At 49.4% G+C, this 23,642-nt stretch overlaps 1 protein-coding gene across 2 annotated transcripts in view; it reads left to right on the top strand.

Annotated features, from left to right (window-relative positions):
- The first annotated feature begins 4,135 nt into the window (after positions 1–4,135).
- The window catches only part of ncalda (neurocalcin delta a), a 57,047-nt gene continuing 37,540 nt past the window's right edge, over positions 4,136–23,642 (top strand). The window contains exons 1-2 of one of the 2 annotated variants that reach the window (XM_029260014.1): positions 4,136–4,320; positions 15,374–15,512. The gene's annotated coding sequence lies outside the window, so the exon portion shown is untranslated. The remainder of the gene's footprint in view (positions 4,321–15,373; positions 15,513–23,642) is intronic. The other variant, XM_018763064.2, reaches the window with a different exon arrangement.

Below are 23,642 nucleotides of genomic sequence, written 5' to 3'. Positions count from 1 at the left end.
TCCTCTCCCAGTCCCCACTAATCCCACCATCTGACTTTGGAGCATAACATGAGTGTTTGGGATCTGTGTCTTTCGGAAAGCAACAAACAAACACAAACCTGTCAGAGCCGCATCACCTCTGGGGTGTTTTCCATCGTTCTTCGTCAATGCGCGCAGAGGCCAATGGACCAGGCTGGTCCAAGAACAGCGACAAATTTGTTCACATTTACATTTATTTATTTATCAGACACTTTTCTCCAAGAGACTTCCGATGAACTCTATGTAGTGTTACTAGCCCACACACCTCATTCACTGTGGTGACTTACACTGCTAGATACACTACTTACACTGGGTCACTCATCCATACATCATTGGAACACACTCTCTCTGTCAATTACACACTCTGGGGGAACCTGAACAGCATGTCTTTGGAGTGTGGGAGGAAACCCACACAGACACGGGGAAAAGATGCAAACTCCAAACAGGAACAGGGATCGAACCCATGTCCTCTCGCACCACCCAGGGGCTGAGAGACGGCAGCGCTACTCACTGTGCCCCCATGTCACCCAAACTGGGTTTATGAACAAAAGTGGGATTATCAACTGTAATAAACAGCAGAGGAAGTTTCCACGTCCCCCCTCGCGTGGCACTGGCCGGCCACGGATACATTTCAAGTAGACGAGGCTTCAAACATCACAGCCCTCAACTGCACGAGTGGCGCAGAGAGGAGGTGGATGCCGAAAAGACTGGAAATGCTGAAAAGCGCCGCTCTCCACGGCGACGAAGCGCGTTCTCTCGTGTGAATGGCCATTGACACAGCTCATGTTCACTGGATTGTTACCGAGTTGGTGTGTAACTAATCGGGGCTGCGGCGCACCGTGTGCCAATGAATGCATCTCCTCGTACAGCCTGTAATAGAGCCCGCAATATGACCATGACACACGTACACGATTCTCATTGTGTAACATTTTTAACTGAGGTTTTTTTAAATTCACATTTATTGTGCTTCCTAGAAATAAATTGTATAAGTTACAAGTTCTCTGTACTATTAGAGAGCTGTCTATAAGAGTAGCAAGGTGGCACAATGAGCAGTGCTGCTGTCTCACAGCGCCTGGGTGGTGCAAAAGGACATGGGTTCAATTCTCACTCAATCTGTGTAGAGTTTGCATGTTCTCTCTGTGTGGGTTTCCTCCAAGTGCTCTGGTTTCCTCCCATAGTCCAAGGACATACTGGTCAGGTTCCCCCATAGTGTGTGAGTAACACAGAGAGAGAGAGACTGTGGGTGTTCTACTGATGTATGGATGAGTGACCCCGTGTAAGTAGTGTATCTAGCAGTGTAAGTCACCTTGGGTGAGTAAGGTATGTGGGCTGATAACACTACGTGGAGTTTGTTGGAAGTTGCTCTGTAGAAAAGTGTCTGCTAAATAAATATACTTATTTTCCCATCCATTTTCAGTAACTGTCCTAATCAGGGTTGAGGCCGTTTGTGTGTGTGTAATATGAATATCACCCTTGTCCCCAGTAATTCCAGGATAGGCTCCAAACTCAGTAACTCTCATCAGGACAAGTGGTTAATGTAAATGGATGGATGGATATATCAAAATTTATATAATATTTTTGCTGTAAACACCACACAGATTGTTGAAACTAAACTCTAAGGCTGACTGCCATGTGGCATCGTGTGTAGTTTTCAGTTTTGCAAATATTAATAATTAATAGCTCAGCATGAGATTTTTATTGTGTTTTTTTACTGGTGTTCCAGTGAACTTCACACATGCTGACCTGCTACATGCTGGACCTTGAGGGTGAAACACAGGGACAACAGGGGGCAAAATGGCTTGAATCCTGCCTCCTGCTGTAGTGCTCTTGAGCAAGGTATTTACCCTGATTTGATACTGTAAAAATGACCCAGGTATAAAATATAAAATGGGTAAACTACTGTAAGTTGCTTTGGAGAAAAGCATCAGCTAAACAAATAAATGCAAATGTGAAACCGTCCCAGCAGACCCCAGACCACCAACATCTGCTACATGTGTGACCTCTGTATGAGACGGAGAATCACAACGTTTGTGGGTGTGCAAATGCGGCACCTCGGGGGCCTCTGATGAGAGAAGGTCACAGAGATGCGCTCCAGAAGTGCGAGGCACAGGCAGTACCATGAGAAGGCCGTGGAGTGCGTAGTACTGCCAGTACCTGCATCGGTGCCAGGTATAAGTGCAGTGAACTGAGACTGTACTTCATATCATAATTATCAAAGGACTTCAATAAATCAGATACAGTGTACAGCCTTCATTTTCACGTAAACTTTAACTTATTATTTATAAATCTGGGATTCTTTCATAAATCGATAAATTTCAGATAATTCTTTGAAATATCTGTTTCGAAATTAACCTGGAAAATATCATTTGAAGGAAAGTCATAAGAAGAAAATCCTTACCATAGTCGCCACCTATTCGGTACGGCGGGCTTTAGCGCCACCTGCTGGTGGTCATCCAAATTACAGCACGGTGAAACTGGATTCCTGCTACCCTGTTTCTGCTGGAAAACACTTCTTTTACCACATAAGCAGCATGACCATTTTTCCAGCGCTTCCAAAGCTCTTCTGACATTTACCTGCACCGATAATTTAATTCCACGTACTGTGTACACAGGATAAGCAATCAAGGACTGTTAATCACTTTTATCCCTCATTGACATTGGGAGGTTTTTGGATCCAGTTGCAATAAACCTCTTTTTAAGAATGTATTTTCCATTTTAAACAATGTAATTTTAAATAGTTATTTTCTCTGTTCAGAATTACTGATTTAATGTGAAATCCATCTCTAAAATATAGTCTAAATGTCTACATTATAGGGCCAAAAGTTTATAGGTTCTCCAGTACAGGGTCTCTGAATAAGTGGGCAAATCTGGGCTAAATTAGGTAAACGGTAAGGTAAATAATTAGGTGCATGATCATATGCCTGTTTGTGCGTATGTATGTATGTATGTATCTATCTAACTCTCTATCAGTCTGTGGCTTTGCAGTTCAAAGATTCTTGGTTTGAATCCCACTCCCATTTTACTACCCTTCATCCCTTGATGTAAGTAAGAATACTAGTAGTAAATCACTGTAAAGTTGATAGTGTAACACGGTACACTCTCTTGGACAAAGGAGTCACCTATATAAAGTTTAATGCATTAATTAAGGTGTTGATTATTTTTCTTCTTTCATTTACTTTTCTCAGCTCCAGAGGGTTATGGTTTCCAAACCTCAGCACTGTTCTTCACCTCTATGCTCCTCGGTCATCACATTTCTGACCCTCTGAAAAGTCATCTTGTTTGCAGACTGTTCTCATTCTAATTATTTTATTGAATTGCTGCTTTGGACAGGGTTGCAGGTTTCAGTTAAGTGATGCGGGACTGTAACCATGATTCTCCATCTAAGATGTCAAGAGAGGAACTGAAGGAACTCTGCAGTATTTTCTGCAGCAAACCTATACTCATCATCTGTGCAAATCTGCTTTAATTTGTCTAAATTAATAATTATGACATCGCTCAGCGCTTTTTGTACGTATCTTGTGAGCTGGAGCCACGTTTTAACACGCTTCAACAGGTTTTACTGCAATCCGACCGGAGGATTTCCACAGCAATACTCAATGTCAGTCACTAGATGGCGCTACTCGACACTCTTTCAGAAAATGAACGTTCCGCGTGATGCACAGCGCGCGCAACACCAGTCGTCGGCGCTCTAGTGAAAAGTTTTTCCAAAAAGCGGTGACGCGGCACAACTTTCCCTCCCTTCTGTATTCTTGCAGCACTGATGCTAATTGATTTACTACGGGCTCCGCTGTACCGCTGCACTGTACGTCATCAAAACGAGGTAAGCGTGTACAGCACGCAGCGCCACACGTCACGTGTGCCGACAACACTGTCCCTCCCTCCTCGCGAGCCCTGCGCGCGCTGTTTAAGAACACGCCACGTAATGTCGTTCTGTAATGGTAATTGATTTGTAATTACTCCATTCCGTGGGCCGGCTCTTTATGCGAAGTTATGACAATGATGCTGTGATTACAGGGCAGCTTGAGAGCCGAGCGCTGCCGCCCGCCCATCTTCCCCAGCCCCGCCCCGCCCCTTCCACATCTTCCGCCTCCTCCTTCCCCTCCCCTCGCGCTGTGACGTCACCAGGAGCGCTACATTGTTTCGGAGGCGGTGAGTGGCCGTTGGTCTCGAGCGCACTTTCTCCGACTCGCCAAGTGAGAGGGCTGCGGTAAAAGAGCAGTAAAGTACGCGGCCTGTGGAGGACGCTGTGAAGAGCACGCGCACGCGCACGAGCAGCAGCGCCGGCCTCTCGCTGAGTGAACCGTGAGTGTTTTAAACCGCCACTCGACTGTGTGCTGTTGGGTTTCGCTGTGTGTTCGCCACGTTTTTGACACGGCAATAATGTTTTTCGTGCTGCGCGGAGTGGGTGGGTGTGTTTGCAGCAGCTTCCGTCCTCGCCACACAATCAATGTACAGTGTGCATTCGCGGACGGGTAGCATGATTTTGTATCCCTAGTTTCCAGACTTAAATTTTTTTTTTTTGAGGGAAAGAAATGACTCTCGGCAGCAACCGACGAGTCAGTCGGTTACGTGTGACAGCGACAAGTGGCCGAAGCGAAAGTAAAATACGAAACTCTAGGAGCGGCTCCGTCCTTCGTCGCTGTGTCGCCTGGCTGCGGTGTTTTACCATTAAACTCCTCGTTGGAGCAGAACGAGCGGCTGCAGGCTGCACGAGCGCGTGTGTCCTCGGCTCGCGCCCGCCCCCCCCGGCGAGGCGGAGGCGGAGGCGGAGGCGGAGGCGGAGGAGGGTGGTGGGGTGGGGCGGGGTGTGTGTTCTGGACGGTGAGAGCGCGCTGCACCGCTGCTGGACCCCCTCATGGCGTCTATTATTCCCTCCCCACCCCGTGCGGGGCTGCGCGCGGACACGCACGTGGACGTCCTGCGCCGCCATTCATTGGTGGAAATCGCGGATGCTGCTGCGCGCGCTGCTCGCTGCCGGGCTTCGGGAAGATGATGGATGTGTGGATTATGATGCGTTAGACACCTGCGAGCCGTCTGATATTAATAATCACTTTTATAGCCTCCTCGAGGCGGACTTTGATGGCGGGAACAGAGTCACGGATCTTGTGTTGCTTTACACTCGGAATAAATAGTGTTAACTAGTAAACTTGTGTTCATCTGCTTGACCCTAATCCCTGAAATAGGGCAACAGCAGGTGGCGCAGTAGTTAGAGCCCCTGCCTTCGAGCTCAGGGTCTGCAGGTTCGAATCCCGTCTCCTGCTGTAGTGTGCTCGATAAGATACTTGCCCTGATTTCATACAGTAAAAATTATCCAGCTGTGTAAATAATTTAAAGTAATTTTCAGGGGGAAAGTGTAATCTAAATGAGTAAAAGTGCTCTGGAAAAACCAGGAGAACGTCCCAGTGTTTATCAGGTTAAGTGCAGTGATGTTTAGTCTTTCCGGAATGTTCTGTCCTCTGCTCGTGTCCTCAGTGTTGAACGGTGAGTTAGTGTTGATGTGTCCTCGGTGTTGGTGAACCGGTCCATCCATCCGGTTGCTGCTCCTCATCTTTTTCCAGCCAACTTTTCCAAGCATCGCTGTCTTCTCACGAGTTCACTCTCCTCCTGATGGGGCCCAAGTACGAAGACTTCAGTCTCATCACTTGTGCTTCCAGTGACACTTCCGGCCTCATTTGATCCAACATCTGTTTGTTTTCCTGGCTGCACTTGATGTCCTTATGTTGTCAGTTGATCAGTGGAACTTTCCTCTATAAGTTCTCTTACTGTCAGGCTGCTGCTGGCCCATCTATCTATCTGTCCATCATATGAGAGTGATACACTTTGTAAGAAAAGGTGGCACAGCGACTAACGCTGCTGTCTCACAGCGCCTGGGTGGTGTGAGAAAACATGGGTTTGATCCCCGCTCAGTCTGTCTGGAGTTTGCATGTTCTCTCCATGTCTGCATGGGTTTCCTCTGGGTGCTCTGGTTCCCTCCCGCAGTCCAAAGACATGCCGTTCAGGTTCCCCATAGTGTGTGAGTGACAGAGAGAGTGTGTGTATTCCACTGATGTATGGATGAGTGACCCAGTGTAAGTAGTGTACCTAGCAGTGTAAGTCACCGTGGTGAATAAGGTGTGTGGGCTCGTAACACTACGTAGTTTTCAGTGGAAAAGGCTTTGGAGAAAAGTGGCTGCTAAGTAAATGTAAAAGTGTGGTAACAGGCTGATTGCAGAGCAGAAAAAGTAGTCCCAAAGTCACACTGATGTGGGTGGTCAACTTCTTCTCTTTGGACTGTGTGAAGAGCATGCTGGGAAGTGAGTGACATGTGAAGGACACTCTCTGGTAGCAGATTGAACCGGTAAAAGCAGGACAGGGGCTGGTCAACACGAGACGAGTGCTTTGAGATGAGGGGCCGGTGAAGAAGGCCACATTCCGAAGAGGAACGAGGGCGGTCCCCTTGGCGCCGGTCTGGGGGACCTAGAGGGGATGGCAGCGCTGCAAGAGAAAATGACTGTAATCAGTGTAAGATGATGTATTCAGCCATAGAGGCTCCAGACCGGGTGCCGTTCAGGTTGATTGGTGTGGACCTCTGATTGCTGACTGCTTCGTCTTTGTCACTCGGGTGCAGACGTCTCGGTCGCTAAAAGCCGAAAAAAGGTTTTAAACTTCGCACTTAGAAGAAGAAAAATAGAGAAATGACGCAGGGCAGAGTTTTGAAGGTGGGTCATGGCAAATCGTGCGGTAATCCTGCAATTATGTGCCACTGCACTTGGACAAGTTCTCTAGCAAATGAGAAGGTGATCGGTGGATCGTGACTAGTCATGAGTACAGGTGTGCGTTTTTGCAGCTGCTCATGATATAAAGGAAATGTGACGGCTGCGTCGGTAGGATGTTGGCGGCAGCTCTGCGTCCCCCGGAGGGCTGAGTGGAGCTTCTGTTGGACCCTGGAGCGAGATGCCAAACCTCAGTTCATTCGCACCGTATAAAAGAGTGTGAAACGCCGAGCCGTTTAAGTGGCTTCGGGTGAAAGTGTGTGCTGTGTAGTTGAGTAACGTCCGTGCTTTGGCAGTTGAGGCCCATTTATTTTACTTTGGTTCCTGAATGGAGCGACCAGTGTGTTTATTACAGCCATGAGGTGGTGGGACAGAACTCAGCACCGCTGTTTCTGTTGCTCTCGTTATTGTCATCATTTTTCACCGTCCTCAAATTTACATTATTGCAAAACGATGGAAGAGCTCAAGGGGGGTCTGTTTCAACCTCTTGCCTGAAAAGCCCTCGTGATCTGAAATAAACCATCCAGAACTGTTATCTGTAACTCCCCTCAAGCCAAAAATATTTTTTTCGGGCATCTACACATAACTTCTCCTGATGCAAACTGGAGAAGGCCTCTGGGAAACTGTGACGATTACATTTTCTTCACATCTCTGTTACAACTTTTACTGTGTTTGGACTTCAGGAGAAAATGAATGTAGTAAGTCAGTATCCAGTGTTCGGTATCATATCGCGGAAACGCAGTGGAGCTATAGAGACAAGCAGCAGAGAGGGTAGTGGGTAGAGATCCTGCCTTCGAATCCAGTGGTCAGCGGTTCGAAGAAAGGTACTTGCCCTGAATTGCTCAAGTAAAATTACCCAGCTGCATAAATAAATGGGTAAATATTAGGTCGGTGAACATCTTTTTTTCCAGCTTCATCTAAAGGAATTAATAAAAATGTAAAACAAAAATGCAGCTAATTCAGGTGGGTCTCCTGCAGAATCATGGGATTTTCACAATTTATAGAAGTTTTTTTTTTTTTTTTTTTCCTTTTGCACCATTGTAACCAAAACATTTGAAAACGCTGCAGTTGACACATTATATCTTTTAACGCATTGCACAACTTTGGTGAATGGGTGACACCCGTGTGATGCTGATGGAGACTGTTTCCTGTCGACCCTCACGCCAGGTATTTTGTCATTTAAGAATTACCTGGATGGGCATGGAGATGTCGCTGGGAAAAGTGGGTCCCCTTCCGTGTGGCTTTTTGTGTCCTTTCAGCTGCTCGATGTGACGTTCTGGACAGGGTGCCGCCTCTTCCTCTCCGCTCCTACGCTCCCGAAAGGTCACAATGACGTATCGTGTGGTCTGATTAATGGATTTGATTTCGGCCAGGAATTTTGTCCTCCGTTTGATATTTAACACATTTCCTCCCTCCCCTCCCCACGCTGTCCGTTGCAGTCGTTACTCATAGAGGAGTTCTAAAATGCAGACAAGACTGCTGTTTTGTCGTCTTTCATCTTTTTAAGATCCTCGTTGTCCAGGTTTAGCTGTATGACGATAAAAGCAATTTGCGTTTAGGTTTACATTTATTCGTTTAGCCGACACTTGTCTCCATAGCGACTGGCAATCGTAACAGTTGTTGTAATTTAGCCATGTATACAGGTCTGTAATTTTTATCGTTTCAGTTATTACTGTTCTAATAAGTTTGCCTTGGCCGTCTGGGAAGGCATCTGCACGTTTTATGCTACCTCTTGCAACCTTCACCAGGTGACTAATTGCATGGACGATCCTGTCTGTGAACCGGTTTTGAGTTCAGATGCCACTGTCCTCAAACCACGACGTTGTCGGTGACGCGTCGAGCTCTGCTGAATTTTTCACGATGCGTTGTTTTTAGGACGGCCCTCCGGGTCTTTGTCAGCACCTCCTTCTGCAATCAGCGGTGACAGACCGTGACCGCGTCCTCCCTTGGGTTGTGGCCTGCATCCTATCCTCCAGCAAGCCGTGACGGGCCTTTACTCCGAGTCCCTGTCGCTGGCATTGTCGGTGGGCCTGCTGCCAACACCTTCAGCCACCTGCCAGATTACTCTCCACCACCCGCGTTTGACACCGGTCTCATGTCCGGCTCAGAAAGTCCGAAAACCCTTCTTTGCAGTAGTTCGGGGTCAACAGGACAGCCTAGAGAGAACGGTCCCTCTTCTCACCCTTGAAATCCTGAGTTGACACTTGGGTGCTGTTAGGCAGGCTGAAATAATACACCTGCCGTTTTGCCCTGTGAGGATCTCCGAGGTGTCGATTTCACCCTGTGGATTCCCATCAGTCTGGCTGTGACTTCTCGTTGCGAATATTTGGCTGCATCGTCAGGACTGCATTGTTTTTTTTTTTTTTTTTTTTTTTTTCCCCCCCCCCCCCGTGTGTAGGACTGTGGACTGCAATCATGCAATTGTGTTCAGAGGCGTCCTCTAGCTGCTCCTTACAGCTTTATAATATGTACCACGTTGTTACAGTACAAGTGATGTTCTTTGTTGGAGCGGGACGTTGTAATCGTAATCCCCTTAATCCACGCATGCATTGAAAGCAAGTTTAATTGATTTTACAGAATTAACAGCTGTGCGTGTTTCGGTAGTGTGGTGCAGTGTCTTGTTGGATTACTTGAATAAACGTTTGTTTGTTCCCTTAAACGGAGCAAAAGCCTGAACGGGCGTCGAGCAGGAGGCTGGAATATCTGCGGCTCCCTCGCCGCAGGATTAAACAATTTGTCGGCATGCTGCACGATGATGAATGCGTGTGTTTATGAAGTGACATTAACGGCCGTCGCCCGCCATGTGCCCGCGGTGATTTATGCGTGACGTTAGCCGAACCAAATGGTACCGCTTTGCACTTGCGCTGCCCGTGCTTTGCGGCAGAGCCCTTCGATTCCCGTAATGCCGGCCTGCCCTGCGAAAGCTCCCCACACAGATTCCGTTTGCCAGCGGAGTCTGCCAAACGAAGCCCACCTACGTTATATAACGACGAAAAATTGCGTCGTGCTGCTTCTCTTCCATTCGGCGAAGATGCTGCTGTTGTGGCCGATGACCGCTTCTTCGGTGGAATCGGTGCTGCTTGTGTATGCAGCATACGTGAGCACAGCGGGGTAGTGGGGTGGGGGGGGGCGTGTTCGCGCATTTCTCTATAACTCCATTGAGTACTATTGTACGCTACTATGTTAGTCCCCCAATACCTGAAAAGTGCACAACTGACTGTTGGCAATGAATATAATTATTGTGCTTTATGTTCATCGCTGTACTCTCATTAGTCAGAGTTTGAGCAGGCTTTGTTTGTCTTGCGATTATTTTGGTCACTGGATGCGTGTCAAGAACGGCTCCCTGTTTGCTATCGTAGCCTTCGTGGAACCCCCAGCTGGGGCAAGGAACTGTGCGGAAGTGTTCTGGTAATGGCAGATGGGTCAGAATTCTAAAAATGTCACCGAGTCTTGATTTAGAAACGATAACAAAGAGCGCACACCACAGTCCTGAAGGCACGGTTCTCCTCAGAGCTCCGGGTGGCTCTGACACTGACTTTGGTCTGGCTGCGTTTCCATGCCTGATGGTGCGATTGAGCTTCTGGTTTATGTCTCGCTAAGCACTTTGCTCTTGGGCTCCCCACGGGGGGGTAGATGAACATGTTCTCGAGGAGCCAGCTTTTGGGCGCCCGTGGAGTCGTGTGGATTCATAACTCCTTCTACATACTTCCGTCATGGGAATATTTGGAGGTTGGGGGTGGGGGCTGTAGAGTTGAAATGTTTTGTTTAAACATAGAAGTTGATGGATGTGTTGCTGTGCAGGCAAGCAACTCAACTAGGACTTGGGGAGAAGATTAGAGAAGTTGAGTCTCTTAAGGGTCATTGATCCCATCGTCTATCATTGTAGGGCCATAGCCCCCCCCCCCCCCCCCTTCCCAAATGCTAAATGCTCAGGGTGTTCTAATCAAATGCGTGTTCTCTCCAAGGTCTCTCCTTGTGGGGGCAAAGGCAGAAATTTAAAAGTGTGAAGTCTGGATTGAAGCATTTTGCCAAGCCAAGAAATTACCGTAAAGGATTACAAGAGTGCAGTGTAAGACGCACTGAACTGCCATGTGTTGCACCATCTTGTATTTGTTTTACCGTGTCCGTGCAGTTGGCAGCATGAAGCAGAAATGTATGTGTGTCACACAGTGGGTAATTAATATTTAATTCACTCTTCAGTGTTTTCTGAAAGACTGAGGCTTGCTGCGCTCGCCGGGAGTCCCGCTGCTTCAATTTGGGTGGCCCTTGTCGCCTGCGAGCGCAGCCTGTTTCCAGTTTGCGCAGGGTATTAACATCTCCGAGACGGGTGCTTATTTTCCTGGATTGTGCCTCGTCCCCCCCCCCCCCCCCACCTCCGAGCCATTGGCAAGCTGTCATTTCTCGACGCGTTGTGTAAATATTGCCCTGGTGATGTAAGAGTGTAAATTATGCGACGGGGAGAGAGAAGCAGGCAGCCCACGTACGTGACGCCGAGATGGGCTGCACCGGGCTCCTGCCCAGCCTGCTATAATCTTCCTCTTGCTCCATACTGTGAGCGCAGCAGCAAGCCAGGGCCTCCCACGTGAAAAACACAACCCTGGATGCTGGTGTCTACCATAGTGTTGGGGGGGGGAGGGAGGGGGTTGCATAACCGCGTCGTCAAGATTCCAATTAACCCAATCCACGATGACTGGCAGGAGGAGGGGAAAAAACAATTTATTTGTGGATTTCTGCCAATTTTTAAATTTTGCGGTAACATTTGTACCGCCCAGGGGTTTTGCCTGATGAATCATAAATTCAGGAGTTTGTTACCCCCCAACCTGCTGCTGTGTGCGACATCAAAACTGGAGGACTACAATTAAAAAAAAAAAAAAAAAAAAAAAAGATGAGTGCAAAGTTTAATGTTTCTAAAAGTGCCACGATGCAAAGTGTTTACTTGTCTGAAGCACTCAGCAGACGTCTTATTATCTTTGAATTTATAGGACTGACTTGTTCAAGATGATACAGAATGTTAGAAAGTCAGCCGTTTGAATCGTCTATCCATTTGTGTAGCTGGGTGTTTTATTGCTGCAATTTTGGGTCAGTATATTGATCAAGGTTATTACAGGAGGGTTCAAACCGGGAACACACACACACGTTGTCTGAAGCTGCTTGTCCCAAGTGGGGTCGCAGCGAGCCGGAACCTAACCCGGGGAGGGGACACATCCAGTAGAGGATGCCACTCCGTCACAAGGCACCGTAAGCGGGACTCGAACCCCAGACCCACCAAAGGGCAGGCACAGGGCAAACCCACTGCGCCCCCCTCAACCGGGAACCCTGTGGTTCCGAAGCAGTGGCCATAGCCCCTATGTTGTCTGCCGGCCCCAAGTAGTTGTATGTATTGTACTGATACACTTAAGTACCGATACAGTTTAGTCTTCTCCTGTAGTACCAGTGTTATTCAGCCCTCGTTGCATTCACCCGAGTAGCTGCCCGCAGAATTGAGAATCAGATAGGAAATGCAACGTTGATGATGACAGATGGTGTCATGCAGATTTGTGGAGCAGTTTAGAGATGAGAGAATGTGGCTTCAAATACATGTTTTATGACCTTGCTTGAATGTCAGGTGGGATTCAGCAGTTCTGAAGGGCAGAGGGAGTTCATTCCCCCACATCAGAGCCAAAGCCGACAACCTGCAGACTATATCTTTTTGGACCCCTTGTGAGTGAGACCACCAAGCAGTCAGAGGTAGAGGAGCACAGCCTTCATGTTGGGGTATAGGTACTGATCAAGTACCACCTCAACTGATTATGGAGATAATGATTATTATGTTTCCAGATTTGAATTTTGGGGTTTCACTGCTCAAGGATGCAACCTGGGCTTCGCAAGGTGTCAGCATTGGTACAACCATCTCCCAGCGCTTTCCGTTCAAATACGCCGTCCGTTTACCAGTCTTACCCAGCATCTCTTACATGAGGCTGTGAGAAGGCGTCATCTTCCAGTGTTCGTTACATCGAATGCTCACATCTCACTGTTGCAATTAGGTTTAAAAATAACTGTCCAAATTAGTCCCCCCACCAGCTGACCTGTGCCTGTTAGGTGACATTCCTAAAACGGCGACGCTGCGCACCCTGCGCTCCGGCACTTCCGCTGAACGGCACGTTAACGCTGGCATTGACGCGAAAACCTTCCGCGATGTCGCCGCAATACCAGACAGCAGGCCACGCTTGTGTGGACAGTCCTGCAAAAAGTGTATCCGTCACCAAAATGGCTTGTTTTACAAATAAATAATTCCATGCTGCAGCGACTGTTCCCAGCATGCATTTCGTGCTCCCCGGAACTTTCTGTTGAGCGTTGAATCCGGCCCTTGAGAATTTTGACCGGGGACTCGATCCTGGGGCAAGGCGTCTGTCCCGGGGGGGTCTCTTAGGGTTAGGGTGACCAGCACTGACAGGTGGTTGTGCCCATTTTTCACAGGCGCTCACAGCTGTTCTGGACACGCTGCGGGATGGTGGCACATACTGGAGCGTGCCGCGTGCCTGTTTTGCCCCGTGGGCTTGCAGCCTCCATCGCGGACGTGGATGGGTTTGAATCCTGTCCCTCGGCGCAGCCTCGGGGTTTCTAGGCCACTGCCCTCCGCACAATTCTCGGCGTCCTCGCCGAGTCTCGCTTCGGTCAAAGTAGTTGCACTGCAATCCACGTAAATCCTCACCCGATCTAGAACCTTCCTCATTACCCACAGTGCCCTACATGACTGGCGACAGGTGCCAGTGCTGCTAGAAGTGAAATGTGCTCTTAATCTTTTCCTTCCTGGTACAGATGACGTCATTTATCTGTACCTCCACAGCGCCGGTAATCACGGTGCAGCTGTTGTCCTCTCGCTCTGGAAGCGAGTGAAAGAACGGTACAGTTCGGTGCATTTGAATAGTGACGAACTGCAAAATGCGGTAAAACGGGGTAAATAGACTTGTGCGTGAATTGCGTGTTTGTTCACCGCTTCACTTTTTGGCTTTGGACATCTCTCAACACTTCATCACCGAAAGAATGCCATCCAGTTTTTTTATTATACTAATTTTTTTTTTATTTTATTTTTCCCCTCCTCCTCCTTAATGCATGCTGTTCTTTCCAGTGTTGTGTTAACCCCCCCGCCTCTTTCTTCTGGACACCTCCGAGTTAAAAAAGAAAAAAATAGTGTTAAGAGGATTATACTGGTGCTTTCTGAAAGCTCTCCAGACTCCCTGCTTTTGCTATGTGAAAGTGGGCCTCATGAAGTTGAGTAACTGTCAGCGTGGTGCAGTTGGAAAAGGCGTGTGACCTGCCAAACTGTGATGCGCCCGTCTCTCGTTAAATGTCGGAAGTAAGCGGGTGACATAAAGTGGTTATGGCAAGATGTGTCGGACCAGACTTTGAGTGATTACTCCTGTGATGTTTGCTTTTTTTTTTTTTTTCTTGAATATTTTCATTTTGAGGAAGGAAATGGTGGTAACACCTGGTCTGGAGCGTGGTACCAAAGCAGTGCCGTGATCTGATAACCACATGACTGGCGTGGACCGGCTTCTGGAGCTTTGCGTTTCCCATCGGACTCAACAGCCAGCAGTGCTGATGTACGTTTATTTATTTAGCAGACGTTTTTCTCCAAAGAGACTTCCGATGAACTCTATGTAGTGTTACCAGCCCACACGCTTTATTCACCGTGGTGACTTACACTGCTAGATACACTACTTACACTGGGTAACTCATCCATATGTCTGTGTCAATCACACACTCTGGGGGAACCTGAACAGCATGTCTTGGGAGTGCGGGTGGAAACCAGAGCACCCGGAGGAAACCCACACAGACACGGGGAGAACATGCAAACTCCACACAGACTGAGCGGGAATCGAACCCGCATCCTCTCGCACCACCCAGGTGCTGTGAGACAGCAGCGCTAGTCGCTATGCCACCTTGCCACCCGCTGATGTTCACGGGAAAGGAAACCTCTCACACACTCATGTGCTCTGCAGCATCTGAAGTCAATGGGATTAAATCTTAAAACCGTACAGCAGGAATAGGACCTTTTTCTGTTTAGTCCTTCGGCTGTCACAGGCATTGTGGCCATAAGTGACGTTTCTTCAACTGCAAAACAAAGATGTGCGGTTCAGTTCCGTGTCGAGCTTGAAAAAAGTGGGGAAGAGACTTTTGAGATGTTGGATCAACTTTATGGAATGATGGGGACAATGAGCAGGGCAGAAAAAGCTCCAATAGGGTTGGTTTGTTTGGTTTTTTTTTTTTTTTTTTAAAGGCTACAGCTGCTGCCTTGAAGACAACGTCCAAAAAAAAAAAAAAAAATGGTTGCTGCACGTCTTTGGAAAGTTTTTGCAGTACTGCGAGAGGTGTGTAGTGTGTGAATGAAGGTACTTTGGAAAGGAGAAGGTCCCCGACCCTCAGAAACCTTCCGATATGAAGTGACGGGTATAGTCTCCAGGTTTCTCCGTGAATCCCTCGTACGAGAACTCCTGCCGACTGGTGTCTCTGTAGCGTCCAAGAAGGTTGACAGATCGCGTGAGTACGCATGTGGGTTACACCCCAGATATACATTTAAAAGGTGTGTTTTTTTTTTTTTTTTTTTTTCCCCCCCCCTCCAGGAACTCGGCAGAGCTCATCAACCTAATTTGCACCGTGTGGCGAGAGCAGTTCTGGTGACTAATTTAAATATAGTCTCGTGGTCGAAGAGAAGCGCATCATCTAGACCCTTCGTTGCTATGATGCAGGACCTTATTTGAGGTGAGGCTTCCTTCTGTGACTCGGGTTTAATTTTTAAGACTACGCAAGCGTGACTTTCCAGAGTAAACCCTTACAGAGGTGGCGTAGTCCTCAGAGCCATCAGCTCTCAAAGGGTTTTGGTTCAAGTCCCACCTACTGCTGTTGTACCCTTGAGTAGATGGTACACTGATGGCTTTGTATAAATACATAGATAGCACGAATAATCTTGGAGGAAGGTGTCACGTAAATGGATAATGTACCTGAAGTATTGCCCTTGTGGAACCGGCGACGGCTCGGAACCGCGGAGGGGCTGCAGCCGGTTCTTCTAGGCAGGTGATGAGATTGTGGACTGCGCTCTCTTAAATTAACGGTTTAGAATCGGAGCGATTTAGGCAGCGACCGAGTCGCTGTAAAGCTTTTGCGACGCGCTCGGAGCCGTCCGTCATCCTCGTGCCGACGACACCTTCGGCGATGAGGGGTGTAGCACCGTGTCAAGCACACGCAAGGGTACCAAAACGCTGATTGAAATGGGATACTTCAGCTCGGATAGCTGCGGCTTTCAAAGTGCGCATAGGACGCGAGCGGGTAACGTCCCCGTGGGTATGGGCCGCACCTCGGGGACAAGGACAGCACAACGCAGGGGTCTCGCGGCCTGGATGCCGGCGTGCGACGGACCGGGTGGGGAGGGTATCCGAGGTGACGGAGTTTTCGGCACTCGAGGTCGGCGGTGTTTCGCCGCTCGTCCACCTCCAGCAGCCCCCGACCTGCGCGCGTAGGTCAGCCGCAGCTCGGCCCCGTTGATAAGCCGCAGTCCTTCCCGCTTGAAAAATCGTCCAAAATGTCGACCCGCGTGTCTCAATCCGCTGATGAGCGTCACAAAGTTGTTAGACCTTTTCTGGTGCTTGTTACTGCATTCCACCGTCGTGTTTCCGCGGCAAGCGGTTTTGTGTAAATATCCTCAAGGCTCGACATTAGCGGCTGTCGGACCGTTCGGGGAGTTTTCGCAGTCGGACGGGTGGAATCGATCTGATGACCTATCCAGTGGGCAGGTGAGCGATAAATTACGGTAAAATGCTAAAGAAATATGAATAGGCAGAAATAAAGACGCGTGCCGCTTTGGGTGGGGTGGTTCGTAACTACGAGTTGTACGTAAGTCGGACGTTCGTAACCCGGGGACTGCCTGTAATGTAAAATGTACAAGTCCTCACCAACCAGACTCGAATTGAGTGCAGCCGTTATATTTGCCTATTCTATATGTGCACGTATTGCAAATCGCTTGGGCTCGTACTTCAAAAAGTTGGTGAGGGGTACCAAGGTAAATTGGTACGATACAACCGTTGGATGTGATCGGAGCCCTCGGCCGCTAAACACTCGAAGCGAATGGTCGCCGGGTTAAGTCCCGATGGGACGGATTTCTCCGGTGCGGTATCCCGGCATCGAGACCGATGCCTCCGTCTCGGCGGCGTCGCTTTCCAGACCCTTTGACGCATCTAAGGGTGAGCTTCCTGATTAGCGGTGACCGTCCGCGTCTACGTGGTACAGGTACGGGACGGGGGGAGTGCGCTGGAGTCGTGACGGGCCGCTATGCTCGCCGTGGACGGGAGAACGAGCGCGACGGCGCACGTTACGCTCGCGCGGCCCCCGGACTCCCACGCGCCAGAGCCTGCAGACGGCATCCGAAGAAACGCGGGCGACGCTGTTCGGCGCCACCTGAAAGGGCCTTCGTGCACCGTCTGTTTGCCCGTACGCGTCACTCCTGGAGACAGCCTTGACTGCGGCGCTACGTGCATTTCTTAAACACGCTTATTAACTGTGAAGCGGGAGGCGGCTGACGCCTTTAATTTATGAGGTGTTGTGTTGGTTATTTAATCTGGCTTTTTTTTTTTCTTTCTTTCTTTCTTCTGTACATGCAGTCGTACTTCATGTTCGTCACTCCCTTAATCCGGGAAATTGAGTCCCGCTTCCTTTTGTCGCTTCTCGCTGGCTTCCGTAAACTGTAAAAATACATTGGTCAGTGCCAGTAAAGGCCTTTGCTTGAGTTATGCAAGTGGTGAAGTTAACACCCCTTGCTCTAGTTTTCCCTCGATGCCAATGAAGCATTTAAAGTGGGCGTCAAGGTGGGTTGGGATGCTCTCGCTTGTCCGCGTTTCTGTGTTGCGTAGAACTCGTCTTGGAAAGCGTCCCTGGGGATTCTTTCGTTTGGCGGCGGCCGACCGTAAACCCGTATGACGAAACCTTTCGGTTGTGACCGGAGGTATCGGCCGCAGAGGATTCTGGGTCGGGGGGGACAGCAAGCGCTGTTGTTGCTGGCAAGGACACAAACCTGAGGTTGCCAGTTTAGAGTCCAGGTGCCTTCCACGGTTGAGGAGCGTCATCTGTCCCCTGCTGTTGTCAGTGAATGAAAGTCCCGCTCTGGTTCGGTGGGGAGGATTCGAACCGTGCTCCGTCCACTCCTCCGCGTTCTTACCAAAGTCTCCACCGTAAACGGGAGATGTGGGTACCGACGTGAGCGAAGGGTACGTCAACCTCGCTTTAAATGCCTCCACGTCAGCGTTTGAGGGCAGCGGGTAGCGTAGTGGTTAGAGCTACTTCCTTTTGACCCAAAGGTCACAGGTTCGAGTCTCACCTCCAGCTATAGTGACCTTGAGCAAGGTACTCGCCCTAAATTTCTCCAGTAAAAATTATCCAACAGTATAAATGGGTAAATAACTGTGAGTAGCTTAACATTGTAAGTCACTTTGGAGAATCATAAGGTAAATATGTAAATGTATGTAATGTAAGACTTCTGTACTAAGAAGGTGCTTCTCAGGCAGGGAACTTTGGTTTAGTCCCCCCCAAGTGTATTAATTTTGGGGAAAACAAATTTACATATGCTGCAAGTTGTGTTTTTCTACCTCTCCCCCTCCCCCCCCCCCCCCTTAAAGCTATCCACGCTGACCAATATTAGAAGAGAAAAAAGGGGGTGTAGTGCTGTATAATGTATACAGTTTCATAATCGATACAATACTGTCTTTGATATGGAGGAAGTGTGTCGGCCTTCTGGGGACTTGTTATTAACGTGACATTTGGAATGTGTGTTTTTTTTTTTGGGTCCGGAGTCAGCATGCCTTTTTTCTTTTTTTCTTTTTTTTTTTTTTAAACCCCCTCCCCTCCACAGGCATGACCACATAACCGTATCTAATAAGTTCCATAAGGGTGTGCAGACATCCCAGAATTCCTGTGAATTGTCATGCACGTCAAATGTCAGCACAGCGGGAACTGAAACGAGCGTGAGAATCCGTGAAGCCGAGGTCGTGGCGCTGCTGGCGTAACCTTCACCTTATTTACCTCGGTCAGCATCCCGGGGTCTCCGTGGGTGACGAGCAAAAGAGCACGGCTGTCGCGCGGACGGGGCCGCAAACGCCGCGCGCGCGCCGTCCTGCCGCTGGCGGTGTTACCTGACGGCCGACGCGAGCGCAACCCTGCGCGGACTGCTGTGGGAAATGTCATCGTGCACATGTCCCCTTGTGGTTTGTCTTTTGTCAAAAAAATCGCACGCTCTTCACCTTCTGCGGCAAGTGTCGGGTAGTTTGAAAAGGTAACACAAGACCCCCCCCCCCCTTTTTTTTTTTTTTGTATAACTATTTATGAGGTACTGATAATATACCTTTGGACAGGCCTATACTACCTTTTTATATTAAATATCTTCTTGTTACAGTCAAATTCTTAGGCTTTAAGGTGTGTGTGTGTGTGTGTGTGTACGTACGTCCTGCTGGAACCTGTATTTCCCCCCCCCCACCCCATACAAATGGGGCAGAAGCACCAAGCGCTGAACATAAGAGCACACTAAGAATCCTGCGTCAAATGATCGGACTCATCAGTGAAACAAGAAGTCTGTGCTCATTGGTGCTATCAGCTGTAACGTGGGGGGGTCACTACTGTAATTCTGTAAATGTCACCGGATCAGCTGCAATATTTTTGGCCTGCAGAACTTAACTCATGTGACTAAGGGTATACAGATGTTTATTACCGATGAGCAAATGTGGGAGACGGGGTTTTCCAAGACCCGAGGTTCCACGTCAGTCAGTTCGAACCTCTGCGCTGCAGTCGGTGAACGAGACGGCGAGCGAAAGAGGCGCTTTTTTTGCATAATGTCTGAAGTCCGCCCACCTGCCTGGATCCTTTGCCGTCTCTCGACCGTCTCCGCGATGCTCGTGTTGACCTCTCCTGCTCTCCTCTGTGAAGGTCTGCGTGTGACACGCAGGTGTGTACGGCCGGAGGGCGGGAACCACATGCATGTGCACTTTAATATGTATATATAGTGTATATATACCAATACCAAAGAGTTTATCTTCTCTTTTTCCAGAGGGTGTGCACATTTTGGGTGAATTTGTTTTTCTTTTATGATTATTTATTGTCCCCCAGTGGATAAATGTGGTGCTGAGCCCTGCCTGGTTGTGGACACAGCCTTTCCACACTGCTTGTTTTACAGTGCTGTGTGCGTTCAGCTCCTGGAATTGATACCGGGGTGTCAGTCCTCGTCATGGAAAGTCAAACATTCTGCTGCTGGTTGTCTTTTATTGACGGTGTGTGTCTGGGAAAAGTCCGCGTTGCTCTCGCGCTTCCTTTTGATCGTTTCCTTGTGTTTCTCACAACGGAAGTTATACGCCGCAAGCCGAAATTGCGGAGCCACCTTCGGTACGTCCCAGCTGTCCTGTAATGTCTGTAAGTGTCGAGCGGAAGAAATGGGCGCATGAGAGCAGAGTGCCCGGTTCACTTTAAACATGTCTTTGGACTGTGGGAGGAAACCAGAGCACCCGGGGGAAGCCCACGCAAGCGCAGGTCAGTCGTAGGAACCCAAAGCAGACTGAGCTGGACTCTTCGCAAAACGCTCGTCGGAACACGATGACGGTGACCAATGAAAGGCAGCACAGGGTGTAAGGAACCCTTCGTTATCCACCAACGTGGGCTTCGGTCCCTGTGTGCAGGTGGCCAGATGAACCTAGCAGGTTAAAACCACAAGAACTGCAGCTTTTGCTCTACCTGTAGACAGGAGGTGGAGATGCCCGGCTGCCATCTCTGCTCAGTGGTACCATCGCTGTGGGACGGGACGGGACAGGCCAGCTGGGAAGACTTGTGTGACCCAATCCAATATAGGCTTTGAGGCCCTTTGCTCTTCTGTACTTTCCCCATGTTGTATTCTGTCTCCAGGACCCATTGTATGGCCTTCGATGTGGTGGAAAAAGGGGGTTGTGGGGGTGGTTGGGCCAAAGATGCCAAAACGGAAGTTTTCATCTGCAAACCCTTTCTGGGTATGGAAACTTTTGGGGTGGCTGAGTGGGGAAGTGGGTTTGCTGAGAGAGCCAGACAGTTGTGTTTCTTTTTTTTTTTTTTTTTCCTTTCCTTTTTTTAAATCTTTTTCCCTCTGCTGCCATTACTCGAGCTCCCTGGTAACTCTCTGCTGTGTCGTACTGAAAGAATTTAATATAAACATTTCAAAGCGTGCTTGCACTGTTGGGAGTTGCTTGCAAGCGAACACACTCGGTAGGATGGTTCCAAATAAATACGGAGGTATGGGTGAGCTCAAGGGGGGGGGATGCGGCCTTAAATCTGTCGAGCGGGATTTCGGAGCGCGACGGTGAAGAACGGGACAGTTGCGGCAGGATATCGTGAATTCCCCCCCCCCCTCCCTTTTCACTACCGACAAATGAATATCTTGATCCTTCAGCTGCCTGCATTTGCATATGAATTGAATATCCAGCATGGCAGCACATTCGGTGTGCGCCCCCCCGCAATCAATATTACGGTTGCAGCGGGCTGCTAAAACGCATCCGGTCACCTGTACGTTTGCATTTTCCGGCCCCGTTCGGCTCGGGGCTCCTGTCCATAGCGACTTACATGGTCATCGCGGGCGCAACACGGCGAGCGCACATGGGCGCGTGATGTCACGCCAGAAACATTCTGCTCATTCGGTTAATTGTTGTCTGTGGTATGTCTCCTCGTGCCAGCTGCATTCCCCATAAGGCACCATCCCTCAGCAGAGCATCAATAAAGGGCTAAAAATGGCTCCGCTCGTAAGGGTTTCATCCCCGGGGCCGGGTGGGTCCGTAGCTCCGCGCGGCTCGTCTTCGTCAGAGGCTGTGCCGTTAGTTGACTAGCTGAGTTTATTATAAACCAAGCGGAACCGAGGCGCTTTATTTCTTTGCTCTATGAGACTTAACACCGGGTGGGACTCGGCATTCGCATTTCCGGGTCAAGGAGCACTTCTCGGCTAGTCGGTAATGAATTGGCAGCGATGGCACTTAAGTGCCGTTGGCCGTTCCCGCTGAATAACCGCTCGTCCTCATGCGCCCTCGAGAAGGGCTCGGTACCGTCACGTGCCGCCGATGGTCCTCGATGACCGTGGAAGAGCCGGCGGCCACCGCCGCCGAGACCAGCGCGACGGCTGGGTTTCCGTAGCAACCGTGATTGAGTTACCGAAGTTCTCCAGTGCTGCATACTGGGCTCTTTGTTTTCGGATTTCACCTAACTTGTGACACATGCAAGGAGTTTCCCAATTCGGTTTATTTTTAGAGAGCACTCTTCTCACACAGTGACACGGAGCGCTGAACAAAGGCATAAGACAAATAGCTGGCTATACATTTACATTTATTTAGCAGACGCTTTTCTCCAAAGCGGCTTCCAATGAACTCCGTGTCGTATTATCAGCCCACACACCTTATTCACCACGGTGACTTACGCTGCTAGATACACTGGGTCACTCATCCGTACATCAGTGGAACACACACACACTCTCGCTGTCACTCCACCTGAACAGCATGTCTTTGGAGTGCGGGAGGAAACAAGAGCACTTAGAGGACACCTACGCGGACGCGGGGAGAACATGCAAACGCCACACAGACCGAATGGGGATCGAACCAACATCCTCTCGCACCACCCAGGTGCTGTGAGACGGCAGCGCTACTCGCTGTGCCTCCACGCCACCCATGAATTTACTGCAGTAACAGGGAACTTAAGGCTGTAAGTAAGCCTTAAAATTGGTCTCTGAAGACGAGAAGGGCCCTGGGAACATGCATGACGTGCAGTCGCAACCCGTGTTTTTAATTGGTTTGGAGTTGCAGGGGTAAGATGCACAAAGTACAAAGATTGCAAAAATCGCAATAAGTCGATTTACTTCACGATTTACCGTGCTGGAGGAGCAGACCGAGACTAGCCGATCCTACGCATCGGAGTCGGAGCCCGACGTGCGACCGTCTCGCATGTTCGTTGCCGTTTTCCATTTGCAGGCGACGCCTTGACAGGGTGCGCGTACGTGCTCGGTCCTCACGGTCGCAGATAGGATGCGAAGACACTGCGGTCAGCAGCAAGAATTCCCGCACGTCCCCATTTCCACGTGTGTCACACATGCTTCTGCTTCTTGGTGAGCTGAACAGCATATAAACATTGTTCTAGAAACTGTCAAGCAGTGGTACTGATATTTTATTTACTATAAACACTGGCCAGGATAGTAAGGGACAGGATGTGGTGCTGGTATTTTTATTTGCTCGATATTTAGGAGACTTTTTTTTTTATTATTATTATTTAAAAATACTCTCTGCATTTTTTGGTGTCACTAACCTCAGGTCTGTTGGGTGTTTCGGAGTGAACAGCCCCCCTCCCCAAGGCCTCGTTGCTGTTACCCGTTCTTTCCCATGACTCTTGGGGAGGTGGGACAGACCGATGGGGATGGGGTTGGAGGGGAGGGGTGGCAGGGGTGAGATTCCAACTCCAAGGCCTGGCGCTGTTTCACAGTGGTTCCCAGGCCCTGTGACGTTTGGGGACAACAGCGGCTCCGTGTGCTCATCACTCTTTCCCCCCCCCGCCGGGAGAGTCGTGCCTGTTGGAGCTCCTTTTTCTGAAACGCACACGCGGCGCCTAAGACCGCCTCACAGCGGTCGAGCTGCAGCAGTCTCTCACGATGCTCCATGAGCATGCTGATGCCTCCCAGCTGCCTGACGACTGCATCGTGACGACTGCATTGACACCCATCGCATCAGCTGACTGAAGATTATCCATTGACTTTAGTCTTTGCTGACACCAGTTCTTTATTGGGGGGCGTGGTGGCGCGGCGGGTTTGGCCGCGGCCTGCTCTCCGGTGGGTCTGGGGTTCGAGTCCCGCTTGGCGTGCCTTGC

This window comes from Scleropages formosus, chromosome 18 (genome assembly GCF_900964775.1).
Source record: "Scleropages formosus chromosome 18, fSclFor1.1, whole genome shotgun sequence".
NCBI classification, from domain to species: domain Eukaryota; kingdom Metazoa; phylum Chordata; class Actinopteri; order Osteoglossiformes; family Osteoglossidae; genus Scleropages; species Scleropages formosus.
Note: the sequence above shows the minus strand (reverse complement) of the source record. Positions and strands in the feature narration are given on the sequence as shown.